The sequence below is a fragment of the Silene latifolia genome, chromosome 2, assembly GCF_048544455.1.
Source record: "Silene latifolia isolate original U9 population chromosome 2, ASM4854445v1, whole genome shotgun sequence".
In the NCBI taxonomy this organism is placed as follows: Eukaryota; Viridiplantae; Streptophyta; class Magnoliopsida; order Caryophyllales; family Caryophyllaceae; genus Silene; species Silene latifolia.
This window is the reverse complement of record NC_133527.1, coordinates 78,681,031-78,697,327: the sequence shown is the minus strand read 5'-3', so window position 1 is coordinate 78,697,327 and position 16,297 is coordinate 78,681,031. Positions and strand designations below refer to the sequence as shown.

Here is a 16,297-nt window from a genome sequence, read left to right as displayed (position 1 = left end):
AAATAATATTGAAAAGTAGTAATTAATAATTGATGGGAAATTATAATATTTATGTTAGGTGACGATTGGTGAAGAAATTATAGTCGGGTTCGGATTGCTTTATTTATTTGGACCGCTTGAGCAGCGTAATTGGATATTGCTTGCCAGGTAGGATAATCTACTCAACTATATTTGTTTCCGTTTTTAATACATGGATGTTATTGGAAGGATGATTGGTTTATGACTGCTTAATTAATTAAGTAATTGAGTGATTAATATTGTTAGTTGTTGGAGTTGTGCATAATTTATACGATTATATTATGGAATGGTTTGTGATTAATTGGACGGCCCCAAGCATAGTCTCTGGTGGATTATGTGAGTGGTGATTGGACTGCCCCAGGCTTAGTCTTTGGTGGATAACGTGTGTGATTAATTGGAAGGCCCCCGGCTTAGTCTCTGGTGGATAACGTGGACAGTTGATGTCGAGATGTGACATGTGGACAGTTGAGAAGTGAATTTGGCATATTAACAGTTGTGAGAGATTGGTTGTTTTAATGTATTTTATCCTACTCAACCCCGTGGTTGACTGTGTATTCGTGAACACCTGTGATGAACCATAATGGGGAGCAGATTTGAGAGGTACTAAAGATTAGCTGACTTGGGAGCTATAGGATGCGAGAAGACTTGGCCAGTCTACCTAGAAGTCTAGACCACATAGATTATTATGTTGGAGTATGTGTCCTCAACAATAGTGCGATTGGCTGACTAGAGTTTGACATTACCGTCGTCTGACGGTGGTGGTCAGTTGATCCCTTAAGGTCACTCCTAAAGGACGATTCCCTCAATTATAAAGTTAATCGATTGTATGACGATACAGATTGATTAAATCCTTAAATTGAACAAATTGATTTATAAGAGAGAATATTATATCTTATTGTAATTTGATTAAATAAGATTCATTTTAGTAGTTAAATTGCTTTATTACTAAAATTGATTATTGTTTATGAAACAATTAAGAAAAGAATGAATGGTTAATTATAATTACAAAATATTGTGAATTATATTAACATGACCCATTTTATACACATGTTATTATGAATTACTAGATAATTTATAATATGTAATTTGATTAATTTATATAATGATATTTAATTGTTAAATATGCATTAATATGATCAATTACATGTTACATGCTACATGTGACATGTTGTGTGTGACGATTGATATTTGACAAAATAAAATGGATGTATACACTATGGATGGACCGATTTCATGGGGTGTTTAAGGTGATATTTAATTGTCTTTTAAATTGCTAGAAGACATAATCATTACCTAATGGTCTTAGCCCTAACCCTACACTCTTTGATAAGAGAAAAAAGGAAAAGTGCAAAGACCATGCATTGACCTTTGGCACCTATGCTACCCGGCCCTCTATGGCAAAAAATAAGGAGTTTTTTCTTATTTTTTCATTCATACTTGATTCATATTCATTCATCTATTTTCTCTCTTTTTCTCTTTAATAGTTAGAAAGCTATAGAAATTGTTCAAGATAAAATCTAATAAAAACATACATATTACTAGTTGTAGTAATAATCCTAATATTAGATTTATTTAAGGAGATTAGTATTATTATCTAGTATATGATAATATTAATATTGTGGGATTGTCTTGGAGCAACTAAGAGGAGGTGTTCACATTATTGAACCTATGGAGTTTTGGAGGATCATCCCATATTAGTGAGCTCAAGAACAAGTATAGGAAGGTGTCCTTGCTTGTGCCCATTTCCGTCTCATCACCATTGTAAGAAACCGTTTTCTCCTCATTCTTGTTTTAAGTTATGCATGTACTAGATTCACAAAGACTAAATCAATGAGTAATTTAGATCTAATTAAAATGAGTTTAATTAAGGGGTTAATGAATCCTTTCAAGTGGTATCATGAGCTTAGGCCGTACATGCATAATCGGCTTAGTTTTTCCGACTAAATTAAAACTAAAATTTGTGATTTATAAGGATAAAGACACGAAATTTTTGCATGTAATACATTATGGTCCTAAAATATATTTAGGTCATTTTGATGATTTATGGTAATTTTTGCTCATTTTAAATAATTTTAGTGATTTTATTACATTTTAGTGAGTAAATGGTATTTAAAAGGCTAAAATTAGTTAGACTTAGTTTATGACCTTGAAATTTTTATATGACCTAACATGCATATTTTACTTATTGTATGTAAAATTTCGTATAAATTTGATTTATTTTGCTTGATTTATGATTTTTATGTGATAAAAATGGAATAAATGGAGGTAAATTGGTTAAAAATAGTTAAACTTCGAAACAGGCCATGAAATTTTAGTATATTGTCACATGCATATTTTACTCATTTTTTTGTAAAATTTGAGATGAACTTGATTCATTTTGCACGATTTATGAATTTTTAGTGTAAAAATGACATAAATAGTAACTATTTTAGCATAAATAGCTAAAACAAATTAAATGGCATGAGAAAATTATTTTAGGTTGCATAATTATCCCAAATTTCAGATCTAAAGTTTGAACATTAATTAGATTAATTTTCATATACTTTAGATGTTTTATTTTATAAAACCGATAAATAGCAACCATATTTTCTCGAAATAAATTCGAAAATTTTAACCTTGATTTTTGACATTATAAGTGTCATGGAATTATTCCAGAATGTTAAAAATTTAAAATTCAAATTTTGAAATTATTATAATTTAATTTGGATTTATTTCATAAAAGGTTATGAATTTTAAGGTAAAAAATGAGCATAAATGATAACTCAAGTTGAATTATTGTCAAAAATTGAGTAAAGACTAATTTTTGAGTCCAAGAGAGTTAGGGCAATTAACGTGGGCATAAATTTGATTTAAGTATTATTTTGTGATTTTAATAAGTTATTATCACGCATTTCCATAAAACCGGATTATATACGATATAAGATTTAAGTAGGGCGATTTTGCACATAGCTTGGCATATTAGACACATATATTAATGCTATAATTTTTATTGATGAATGTCATATTTCGTTTATATAATTTTGAATTATCTAATTTTATCTTAGTATGGCCTTAGTTTTAATCGGTATTACCCGTAATGTAAGGGATTATCGCTTCGGTTGTAATTTAATGTGATCTCGTATCACTTTTATTTTTACTAGTTTTTCATATTACAAATGTATAATAGGAATAGCTATGTATTTTATTATATTTGTTATTCCGAAGTTTCTTCAAGACGGTGCCATTCGGAAAGGCGTTCCGATGAAGACGATGTTCTTGAGAGGCGTGCCACTTGAAGATTTAAGGGACCAATACAGTTGGTTTCCGAATTTATAATAGATTATTAGATTTTCTATTTTAGGAAAGGCCATACTAGGAAATTCATTTTCTTTAATTGCTTTGCATTTTTCTTTATATGTTACATGCATTGCCAAATCGCCATTAACATCACATGCATATATATATATATATATATATATATATATATATATATATATATATATATATATATATATATATATATATATATATATCATTTTTCGACCGTGTCGATTATAATTATCGTAGTTCACTAATATAGTTCACATAAAATGTGATAGATAATAAATCGACAAGATCTTTCACATATTTAAAATTGAGATGAGCCTTTCCAAATAGTAGGACCCATGAATCCCTTTGACATTTGGGGTAGATTCGGTTTCCAGGGGTACTTTTATTTTTCATCGGGTAAGTGGGGTAATAACAAGTTACTACACGCGAAATTTGGTTGGTCTCAACGGGACATGAAGACTAGTCTTATGTACCGAGGCTAGAGATGAACTTAACGTAATTTCATCGACCGAGAGTTCTAATTGTAGAATCGGTTAAGGAGTTAACCCACCGAGTTATATTAGTGAGGGATGTATCGGTTTCCCGTGCCCGAGTTAATATGGATTTGGATCTCGAAATCATTTATATAATTGGGTGGAGGTCATTATATAAATGCTAAAACATGTTAAAATGTTTTCATAGATTAACGATGAATGTTTCTTTTCCCACTATTTTATTGTTTTATGTTGTTCTTTATCATTTCTTCTATTAATATACGATATCATTTCGATTTTAACTTATGTCTCCATTAAACCACTATTGCCAAAGACAAATAGAATCTCTTTCTAAATCCTCAAATTAATCATTTAAATAGGGCATGGACTAGTTCCATAAGAATCGTTCTATTCCATAGAACTCCATAGGAGTTGTCCTATGTCATATAAGATTAGCATCTTAAAATTTCTAACATGCCTATGTATGATTTCTTGTGAAAATGTGTGAATAGAAGTAATGATTAGTCAAAATATATTTTGATAATTCTTCTATGCATCCGTGGTTCAAAAGACTTATTGCTCAACCTAAACACTTGTCATCAAGCACTTAAGTTGTTAAGAAAATGACAATATTAAATTGGTAAATTGATTTGTCAGAAATTTTGATTGACCAAATGCCACTATAGAGTTCATCCTTGTGAAGGATTAACTAAGAATTTATATGAAGAGAAGTCTTCATCAAAGTAGAAATTCTTGAAGTTAGTGGGAGAAATAAGAAGTAAGTACCTATCTTAATCATTAAGGATACAACTAGGATCGAAAGAGAAGATGTTAGACACTAAAATAGATACAAACTCTAATAAGTAAAGATCAAGGAAGTTGGTCGTGTGACTCCAACATATTCCTTCCTGAATATCTATGACATTGACATTGCATTCTTGCCAATTACCACATCATGAGTATTTGATACAAATTTGTGAATCATGTTAGAAATTGCCACATTTCATTATTATGAAATATGGCAAAAGGATGTCAAAACCACCTTTCTAAATGGGTATTTAGAAGATGGTGTGTTCATAACACAATCCGAGGGTTTTGTAAATCCTTAGAATAATAACATTAAATAATCGTACGACGACTAGCAAGAATAAGTTCAGAAATTTGCATGAATGGAACAAGGGTAGTTGCCATTTCATCCATGAACATATGAATATTGTAGTGTACTCATTTTAGTTTCGTATTTAGAAATGTATCTCAATAATTGTTATGATATACACCAACTCTAAATAAGAATATAATTCAAGTTTTTGTACAAAATGCAAAGGGTTTCTCAATTATACAATTAAAACAAGCGTTGTGCCCTATCATACCATGACTAAGTTTGGTGAGACCATACAAATCAAGGTAATTATATTCAAACTAGAAATAAAATGTCATATATATATACAAGACTCGAGTTGGTGACCCCAATTTATTTCTCATTTCTCGATTAAAAGTCGCATTAAAACTAGTTTTGACTAGTTTCCCACACCATTTGATTGTGAATCTGATGAAGTGTGCGAATCTTGTATTCAAAGCAAGATTAATTCATGACTTCTTTCTAGAAAATAATTATGAATAGAACAAGATATTCGCCCTATTTAAACTTTGAAGTGTTTGGTCGAATACAATTTCAATTAGAAAAGGTTATTACTTCTTCATCTCTTCTACCAACGAACTAGGTAGATACTTGGTATCCACTTAATGAGGTTAGAAGAGAAATTCTTTGAATGAGTTTAAATGAATGTTTAAAAGGTATCAAAACCTAGAGGTTATGAAACCAAAGTATTAGTACTTTGTAAAAATAAGGAACAATAAAGTGAAGACTTTCATATGCATCAAAAGGAGTGTGATATGGTATCACAAGTCACTTTCATTATGATATGATTGAATCTTTACAATAAAGTTGGAGGAAGTTTCTGTTATAAAAATTTGTTTGACATTTAAATTTTCCACTAAAACAAAACATGGTTAAATCAATCATCTACTTTTCATATGATATATGGTTAGGCATGGTACCTAAATTGTAGCTTATTTCGATAGTTAACATATGCTCTTGCTTCCTACATGATCACGAGAATAAAGGGTTTGTGGCTCGTGATGCTGTCTATTAAAGAAAAGAGGATTATTTCTTAAAGACAGAGTAGGAGAAAATGTTTGTAAGAGCCACAAACTGAGAATAAGACGTAGGAGAAAATGTTGGTAAGAGCCACAAACTGAGAATAAGACGTAGGAAGATGTTCCTTCTTCTTAAAAATCATTAATTATTTCTTCGAAACCTAAAGTGGACAGGAGTAATGTTATTTTTGAAAGTAACAAACCTGTAACTTATTAAGACGCTTTATCTAGCTTCAACTCTGCAAAAGTCCGAAATGAGCATAAACATGAAAATGTTTATTTAGTTTGGTTGGTTGGTGGCAAAGGGTTTTGCACGTAACAACAACGCTTCGTTATATTCGGATATGATTTGATATAGTTGGATTTTAAAATCATCTTGCATGAGTTTGAAAATCGCAACTATCCTAAGGTAGGATGAAAACTTAAGAAGAAGTCTTAAGTAGATGTTAAGGAGTTAAAGTGTGTATTTTGATCATGTGATAAACCTTTCTCGAGTTGTCGATTAGTTTTGTTTATACATGGAGTTTAGTGGGAGTAATGTGGTGTTAATAGTCTTATATGTAAGGGACATATTGATCATTGTGAATGATGAAAGACTTAGGAGAGGAATAATACATCTCTAAGGTATCCAGACCTATAAAGATAGATTTAAGAGGATATTAGCGTTAAAGTTAATTTTCTTATGTTAATAAGAATCTTGACAAGTTCAAAAGTATTGAATATGTAGAAATTGAATCCACATGCTTTCGTGCGGGATTAATTCATTACGCTAAGATGTATCACCATTCTTAAACTTCGTATACTTGAAGTATGACGAGAAGTTACAAATCGAATCCTTGAGAGAAGTCTCTATATAGCCACATAGTTCATTAGTTAGTACTCAGGAAGTACTAAAAATATGAAGCCAAGCATTTAGAAATGAGATGGATTTATCAGCAATGAGTTACACAAAAACCATATTCTAAACATTTAAGGATGGTTAGAGAACCATCTTGGCTATATTATTTAAGGAGGATATCTGCTAGAAATGTCCTAAGTAGTTAAACAATGAGATATACACAACGGAAATTGAGTACACTTGCAATAATGAGATATGCAAGAAGTAAGGGATGATATTAGGATTCGGTTTTGTGAATTGGAGGAACTACTGTAGTTCGTTCCAATAACCGAAGGTCCTATCCCTACACACTGTGAGGACAGTGGGAGTTATTCAAAGGCAAGAAAGCCTATGTCCAGATTGGATCTAGACACATACTCAAAGAAGTTCTTATAATACAAGATTATACACAAGAATGGGAAATAGTATATAGTAAGGTTAGGGAAAGTGCAAAGTGTTACTGAAACTTGCTAACCAAGGCCTTTTCATAGGCTAAGCATGATAAGTCATGCTATTTCAATTAAGTTGAGATGTATAGTTATATACAATGTTAATTATGGATTATAGATTATGTAGTAATTGATATGGCATCAATTTTACATATATGATAATACATTCATCGTTTGAGTTTTATTAAAAACTCTTTTGTTATAATACCTTGTTTTTCCAAATAGGTTGTTAAGACAATAATGAACCCTATTTATGTGAACTGGATTAACATAGTATTGGCCCCTAGTCACTTATAAGAGGTGACGTCTCTAAGTGACTAGAGTGTGAGTCGATTGATGGTAAGTTCAAGTGCCATAGAGTCATAAGGGATGACTAGTCGATCACATAGGCAGACTGTATGAGACACTCTGTCGGGCAGTGACCGCTTATAGAGTTCTGGTAATTCATATAGCCTGGTAGTAGCGAGAGCTACTATAGTATTCTTTTGAGTCAGTTCTTTGACTAGAGATTGTTCACCCAAGTTGGCACAGTTTCTTAGTGACTTTAAATTATGCTCTACGACTTTCGTAAATGAGGTCAAATGGGCATGTTTTGGGTCATGATGAGCTGTGGCTAGACAAAGGGAATAGTGCGATAGGAATTGTCCACCCCCTTGTCAGGGTTATTTGAAATCTCAAGGCCACTCGAGGAGTAGTGAACTGAAAATGCGTGGCTACGCTCGGAAAATATCTATGGTAGATAATTCTGGTCAAACAGTTACTCTCCAGATCGAGGAAACCACTCTTGATATGATCGCATGCAAGTATGACCTGCAAGACACCTTGTATTGAGCGGGAGATTGTAATAGGACAAGAGAATTTGTGACGCACACTTGTCTCGGACAAATGGGAGATTGCTGGAGTATGTGTCCTCAACAATAGTGCGATCACATTATTAAAACTCATGAAAAGAATACATAAAGGGATGATTCAATATTTATTTATAATCAACTGATCAACATTAATCGGTAATGATTGGCTGACTAGAGTTTGACATTACTCTCGTCTGACGGTGGTGGTCAGTTGATCCCCTAAGGTCACTCCTAAAGGACGATTCCATCAATTATAAAGTTAATCGATTGTATGACGATACAGATTTATTAAATCCTTAAATTGAACAAATTGATTTATAAGAGAGAATATTATATCTTATTGTAATTTCATTAAATAAGATTCATTTTAGTAGTTAAAATGCTTTATTACTAAAATTGATTATTGTTTATGAAACAATTAAGAAAAGAATGAATGGTTAATTATAATTACAAAATATTTTGAATTATATTAACATGACCCATTTGATACGCATATTATTATGAATTACTAGATAATTTATAATATGTAATTTGATTAACTTATATAATGATATTTAATTGTTAAATATGCATTAATATGATCAATTACATGTTACATGCTACATGTGACATGTTGTGTGTGACGATTGACATTTGACAAAATAAAATGGATGTATACACTATGGATGGACCGATTTCATGGGGTGCATCGGGTGATATTTAATTGTCTTTTAAATTTCTAGAAGACATAATCATTACCTAATGGTCTTAGCCCTAACCCTACACTCTTTGATAAGAGAAAAAAGAAAAGTGCAAAGGCCATGCATTGGCCTTTGGCACCCATGCTACCCGGCCACCTATGGCAAAAAATAAGGAGTTTTTTCTTATTTTTTCATTCATACTTGATTCATATTCATTCATCTATTTTCTCTCTTATTCTCTCTAATAGTTATAAAGCTATAGAAATTGTTCAAGATAAAATCTAATAAAAACACACATATTACTAGTATAGTAATAATCCTAATATTAGATTTATGTAAGGAGATTAGTATTATTATCTAGTATATAATAATATTAATATTATGGGATTGTCTTGGAGCAACTAAGAGAAGGTGTTCACATTATTGAACCTATAGAGTTTTGGAGGATCATTCCATGTTAGTGAGCTCAAGAACAAGTATAGGAAGGTATCCTTGCTTGTGCCCATTTCCGTCTCATCACCATTGTAAGAAAACCGTTTTCTCCTCATTCTTGTTTTAAGTTATGCATGTACTAGATTCACAAAGACTAAATCAATGGTTAATTTAGATCTAATTAAAATGAGTTTAATTAAGGGGTTAATGAATCATTTCATATTAGGCACTTTATTTATTTCCGCTGTGAGTTATATCTTATTTTATATTAAGTTTTAGTTTGTTAATTTGTAATAAACATGTAATCGCTAAAGTTTTAATTTAAAGTACTTTGGTGGGTTGGACTTTGTTATTCACTACCTCGGGAAACCGAGATGGTAACGCTCTTATTTACTTGGGATGTCTAGCTAAAGACTCCTGAATAAATGGGGGTGTTACAAAGCATTTACTTGTTCATTTGTTCCCCTACATTCATGTTGATCATGTCCCAAGGTTCCAAAACTCTCACACACTCCATTTGGGATTGAGGATGTCGTCATCATAGCATTGACATGTTGTTTGGGTGATTGGAAAGCTTCATCAAGCTTGGCCATGGCTTTCTCAAACATCAAGTTTATGGTGTCGATATGAGCACTTAGTTGAGCAACCAATTGTGTGATGGAATCCACCATTTCTTCGATTTTAGCCCATGTTTGGTTGTCATCAACCTCGGTGAACCTCCCATTGGAGCCCACATTAAGCACATTTCGCGAGTCTTCATATGAGCCATTCCAAAACTGTTGGACGAGGAACCACTCACTTAGTTCATGGTGAGGACAAGAGCAACATGTGTCGTTGAATCTCTCCCAAGCCTCATATAGAGACTCTTCATCCCTTTGCTTGAACCCGGTGATTTGGGCTCTCAACATGTTAGTCTTCTACGGAGGATAGAACTTATTGTAGAAGGCAAGTGCTAACTTCTTCCATGAATCAATTCCAAGGGTAACCTTGTCTAGGCTCCTTAACCATTTCTTTGCGGCTCCGATCAAGGAAAAAGGAAACAATACCAATCGAATTGGGTCTTGAGTCACCCCGGTTTGAGAGATTGCATCACAATAGTCACAAAAAGTCACCATGTGTAGATGAGGATATTCACGAGGCATCCCTCCAAATTGACTTCTCTCAACTAATTGTATGAATGCGGATTTGGCAATGAAATTACCGGTTAAGTGAGGTGGTGTTGAAGTACCATTTGAAAGGTTCTCCTCGGTTGGTAGAGAGGGAGATGAAAATTTAGGCATTGTGGGTTGATTTTGTGGTTGGTTTTGAATTGGGTTCTCCTCTCCTTGTCTTGCAAAAGGGTTGGTAAACTCAACACTATCCGATTGGACAACACCAATGTTCACAAGTTCTCCAATACCCAAACTTGTTGAAGCCCCTTTAACGGTTCTTCTAATGTTGTTCAAGGTCCTTTCAATTTGGGGATCAATTGTTAGGTTCATATACCTATTATTAGACTCCTCTAATAGTGAACTAATTAACTTATTAATTATTTGTTCTTTAGATCTAGTGCATGCATAACAAAATGAAAGATTTATGAGAAAAACAATGTTCCTTACATTGTAGGTGGTTCGAAATTTTGGGCACAAGGAAGGTCACCTTCCTTCACTTGTTCTTGAGCTAATATTAATGGATGATCTTCCAAGATCCCAAGTATAGAAATCCTCCTTAGATTGCACCCAAGACTTACCCTTAAACTAGTATACTAATTAACTAGATTATTATACTAGTATCCTTAAAATGTATTCTAATATTGTTATTATTACTACACTAGTAACCTTGTTTTAATATTAGAATGGATGAACAATTTATTGTAAATCTCTAAAAACTTGTTAGAGAAAGCTAGAGAAAAAGATGAGCAAACTCTTGCATGTAGATGAATGAATGAGTAAGTTATAAAATGAGAACAAAAGTTCTCATATAGAGAGGGAGGGAGCACGGTTGGAACAAGGGAGTAATGCCAAGAATTGGAATCTCCTTTTTCTTTTTCTCTTACCAACATAATAGGTGTGTAAGGCTAGTGTGTGTAGGAATGATTACACATAGCTTTATCTCATAAAATAATCAACTACACACCACCATGATACCCTCCATTTCGGTCCATATCATAAAATGGACTACCATTTTATTTTGTCAATTTGTCATTTGTCACACAATATGTTACATGTAGTATTTTACATGTTATTAATTAATTTAATGCATATTTATCCCATAAATATCATTTTAGAAATTAATTAAATTACATACAATAAATTGACTAGTGATACTTGATCACATAAATAAAATGAGTCATAAAATTATAATTCACAACATCTTGTAATTATAATTAACCATTCATTCTAATCTCTATTGTTTCTCAAACAATAAGCAATTTTAGTAATAATGCACTTTTATTACTAAAATAAATCTTATTTAATCCCATTATAATAAGATATTAATATTCTTTCTCACAAGTAAATTGTTCACTTTTAAGGAATTGATTACCTCGTATCGTCATACAATTAATCAATTTGTCCATTAAGGGAATTGTCCTTTAGGTGTGACCTTAAGGGATCAACTGACCACCACCGTCACACGACAGTAATGTCAAACTCTAGTCAGCCAATCATTACCGATTAATGACGATCAGTTGATTATATAATAAATCATCCCTCACGTATTCTTAATTTGAGATTTAATTATGATATTTAAATCATGTGATCGCACTATTGTTGAGGACACATTTCCCAACAATCTCCCACTTGTCCTCGACAAGTGTGCGTCACCAATTCTCTTGTCCTATTACAATCTCCCACTCAATGCAAGGTGTCTTGCAGGTCGTACTTACATTTGATCATATCTTGAGTGGTTTTCTCGATCCGGAGATTAAGCGTCGACCGGAATTATCTATCAAAGATACCTTCCGAGCGTGGCCACGCATTTCCAGTTAACTACTCCTCGAGTGGCCTTGAGATTTCAAACAACCCTGACAAGGGGTGGACAATTCCTATCGCCCTATTCCCTTCGTTCAGCCACAGTCCATCATAACCCAAAATATACCCAGTTTGACCTCGTTTAAGAAATCGTAGAGTATAAATCAAAGCTAATCAGAAGTTGTGCCAACTTGGGCGAATAGTCTCTAGTCAAAAGAATTGACTCATAAGAATACTATAGTAGCTCTTGCCACGACCAGGCTTTATGAATTACCAGAACTCTATAAGCGGTCACTGCCCGACAGATTGTCCCGTACAGTCTGCCTATGTGATCGACTAGTCATCCCACATGACTCTATGGCACTTGAACTTGCCATCAATCGCATCACACTCTAGTCACTTCGAGACGTCACCTCATATGAGTAACTAGGGGCGAATACCATGTCAATCCAGTTCACTTTAATGGGGTTCAATTTGTCTCTACAACCCATTCGGATACGACAAGGTACCGGGTGAGTTTAATTAAAAACTCAAACGATAAATGTGATTATCACATATGAATAGTCAATACACTATTACTACTTCATATTCTATAATCTCTAGTGTTATAAAAACACTAGTTAAAATGCAATACAAGCTTGGCAAGTGGATATACCCGATATCCATATATTCCAATTTAATTAATTGCTATTTCCTTCCATTCAATGTCATCTCTTAATGACATGAATTTCTCCAAGTATATGTCTAGACTTCATACTAGACTTGGGCTCTTTAACTTGAAAGACGCTCCCCTTTGTTATCGCATAACATGTGATAAAGTCATTTGTAGAGGGATTCACCCTTAATCCTTACGTTGACCATTTTATCACAACTAACTTAGATTCCTTTTGTAGAATTTGCAATGCGCGAAACTAAAACACATTTCTTAGTTTCTTACTCCTTTGTCAATAACATTTACTTAGGATTTCATCAAATCCTTTTAAGCTTGGAAACTAAAGTTGGTGCAACCCTTCAACACTTTAACTTAGTTTATCATCCAAACATGTGTACAAGTTATCAATTGTACTTTAAGGCTTTCACAAGCCCATCTTATGAATTAACTTATTATTGACTTATCATGCACCTAGCATATGGTACATCAGAAAGCAGTGCGTGTGTTGGCATACATAATCGTTCTAATGGCGGAAACATTAGTAATCGATTTCATGTAATCAACAACTTAATGGGTTGATGAACGACTATGATTTCATCATAGTAATTCCACTTTCATCATCATGAATAAGCCATTCAACTTTGTTGACGTTAAACAGATACGAAAGAACTTATCTTCATAAGACTCTCAACTCTATGCCAATTTTCTCTCACATAGATTCAAAATCTAGAATACTTTGCATCCCTTTCCATGTCTCCCAATTACTCTTACCAGAAGAGATCATTGGTATATTATTCTCAATAAGTAATATGTTATCAACATATATGACATGGAGAAACTATTCTAGCTCCCACTTAACTTCATGTATATCATGATTCTTCAATCATGTGAATGAAACAATTCACAATAATCACATGAACGAAAAATATAATCCTTTAATGCTAGCTTAAGACCATCTTGTGATCACTTAAGATAGCTACCCATAATATGTCAGGATTCTTAGATCTTCATCTAAGGTTTTGTGTTTTTAAACACATCCTTCTCTAAATTCACATTTTAGAAAAGCGAAATTTTATTTGCCATTCTTCATTTAATGAAATGTGGCAATCCCTAACACAATTTATCTTGATCAACATCTTTATGTAAATCTTATGCATTTGTGTACTCTAAAGCTCTATTTCCCTTTAAAGAGACCCTCACTTTAAAGTAAATCTACTCATGAGCAACAACTTTCGGATTGTAATGCTTCGGCTCAAATGTAACAAGGTCATGATACTATCACTTTCACAAAGTAATATTATAACAATAAGACATGTGCGATAAACTCCCCTTTGAACTATGCTCTTATACTATCTTCATAGATAATAGTTCAATACCAACTCCCACTCTATAATTCAATTACTTTCACAAAGTAACATTTCAACTATAAGAGATGTTTGTGACGATACAATCTTCTCCCACTCTATCTCTCAGAAATACACCTAATTTCTTGAGAGATAGCTTTGTGAGTCACAAAGATATATTTAACGGAGTATTAGGAGTTTTCAAAGACTATATATTAACTTTCAAGAGGCCATCCTTACATGGCAGCTATGGAATATGGTAGTCTGATTCATGTCATATGGTTTAATAGACTCTCTATTCTAGGTATCTTATGGTTGACCATCCAATTAGAATAATATGTCCATTTGGTATCGAGAATTCCCTACTCGATGAATTCAAAAACTCATTACAACTCTTAGAGTTGATCTTATATAAATAAGTTGTTACTTTAAGTAACAAAGACATAAGGAGAATCAGATTCATAGCTTATGGACATATAATGATCCCATCATCATAATCGTCTACTTGATCAATTTGAGTTGTTTATCTAATGTTTCTCTACGCAAGTAATTTATGATGATGATTTTAGAACAAACAACATAATAAAACAAGTGATTTGGGTTGAAAACCAAGTCACCAATATCCAAAATACAACCCGTGTTTAAAGGATACAAACCAATTTCCAAGTCACACGAGGAAATCAAAATAGTTCTAAAAACATGAAATTCATCATAAAATTAAAGACAAAGCAAATTAAAAAGCCAAGCTTCTATTGATCCATCACCATGGTCGGCTACTCTAGCTTCCCTCGTGATCCTCTAGACTTGCTTCTCCTTGCCTTTGTCCTTGCTAGGAGGGGGCCCTATTTACAATAAAAAGGGTAATCATCACAACTTGTATCACATACTAATTGAGATTGAAACATAAAAGATAGGGATATTTATATACCTCTTTGGAGTAACCTTTCCAGCTTTGATGTCGCCAAGATACTTGGAGCAGTTTCTCTTCCAATGCCCAACACCACAACAATAGTGGCACTTGTCCCCGGATGGGGCATCTTTGTACTTGGGCTTGGAGGAGCTTGCTTCATAAGTCTTAGCTTTGTTCTTGTTGGGAGTTCGCTTCTTTCCCTTTTTCCCACTTTTCTTGAAGGTTCCTTTGCTCTTTTGATTGATATTGAGCACATCTTTGGTGGTGCTAACACTTAGCCCCATATCCCTTTCGGCTTGCACAAGCATTTTGTGCAACTCATCAAGGGAAACCTTCTTATCTTGCATATTAAAATTCACCCGGAATTGAACATATGCTTTGATTTTGCTTAGGGAATGAAGAATTCGATCAATCACGAGTTCATCGGGAATTTCCACCTTATGCGATTTCAAGGTCTCAACATGCTCTATCAACTTGAGCACATGTGGGCTCACCTTTTGGCCCTCTTTGATGTTAAGATCAAAGAATGCGGAAGCCGCCTCATATTGAATGACCCTAGGAGCTCGTGAAAACATGTTCACAAGCTTCATGTAGATCTCATGAGCGGTGCTAATCTTTATAGCACTTCGTTGGAGTTCGGCCTCCATAGCAAAGATCAATACATTTTTCATTGCAGCCGACTCCTTTTGGTAATCCTCATAGGATTGCCTAGCGGCGGACCTAGTATTAGGAGGTTCGGTGGGAGATGCCTCGGTAAGGTAACGAAGCTTGTCGTCACCTTGCGCGGCCAAGCGAAGTTGTGCATCCCAATCGGCGAAATTGGACCCATTCTTTTCTAACTTACATCGATCCATGAAGGATCGGAGCCATGACACATTGGAAAGCGGTGTGGAACTAGTGGATGCGGACGCGTTTGGAGTTGCCATTGCAGTTGATTAAAACAAATTTTGACTACAAAATAGGAAATGAAGGAATTTAATTATCATCTATCGTTTTAATAATACTCGTTAATTTAACTACAAGTATTGCATTTATATAGTGACCTCCACCCAACTACATAAATGATTCCGAGATCCAAATTCATATTAACTTGGGCACGGTGAGCCGATTCATCCCTTATTAATATAACTCGATAGATTAACCTTTTAATCGATTCTACCTTTAGAACTCTCGGTCGATAAAAATTACTCTAATT

At 33.5% G+C, this 16,297-nt stretch overlaps 1 non-coding gene across 1 annotated transcript; it reads left to right on the top strand.

Moving 5' to 3' along the window:
- Positions 1–10,047: 10,047 nt before the first annotated feature.
- On the top strand, positions 10,048–10,154 carry LOC141645008 (small nucleolar RNA R71). Its single transcript, XR_012544606.1, has one exon. It is a non-coding gene; the product is annotated as a small nucleolar RNA R71 (small nucleolar RNA).
- Positions 10,155–16,297: the final 6,143 nt, after the last annotated feature.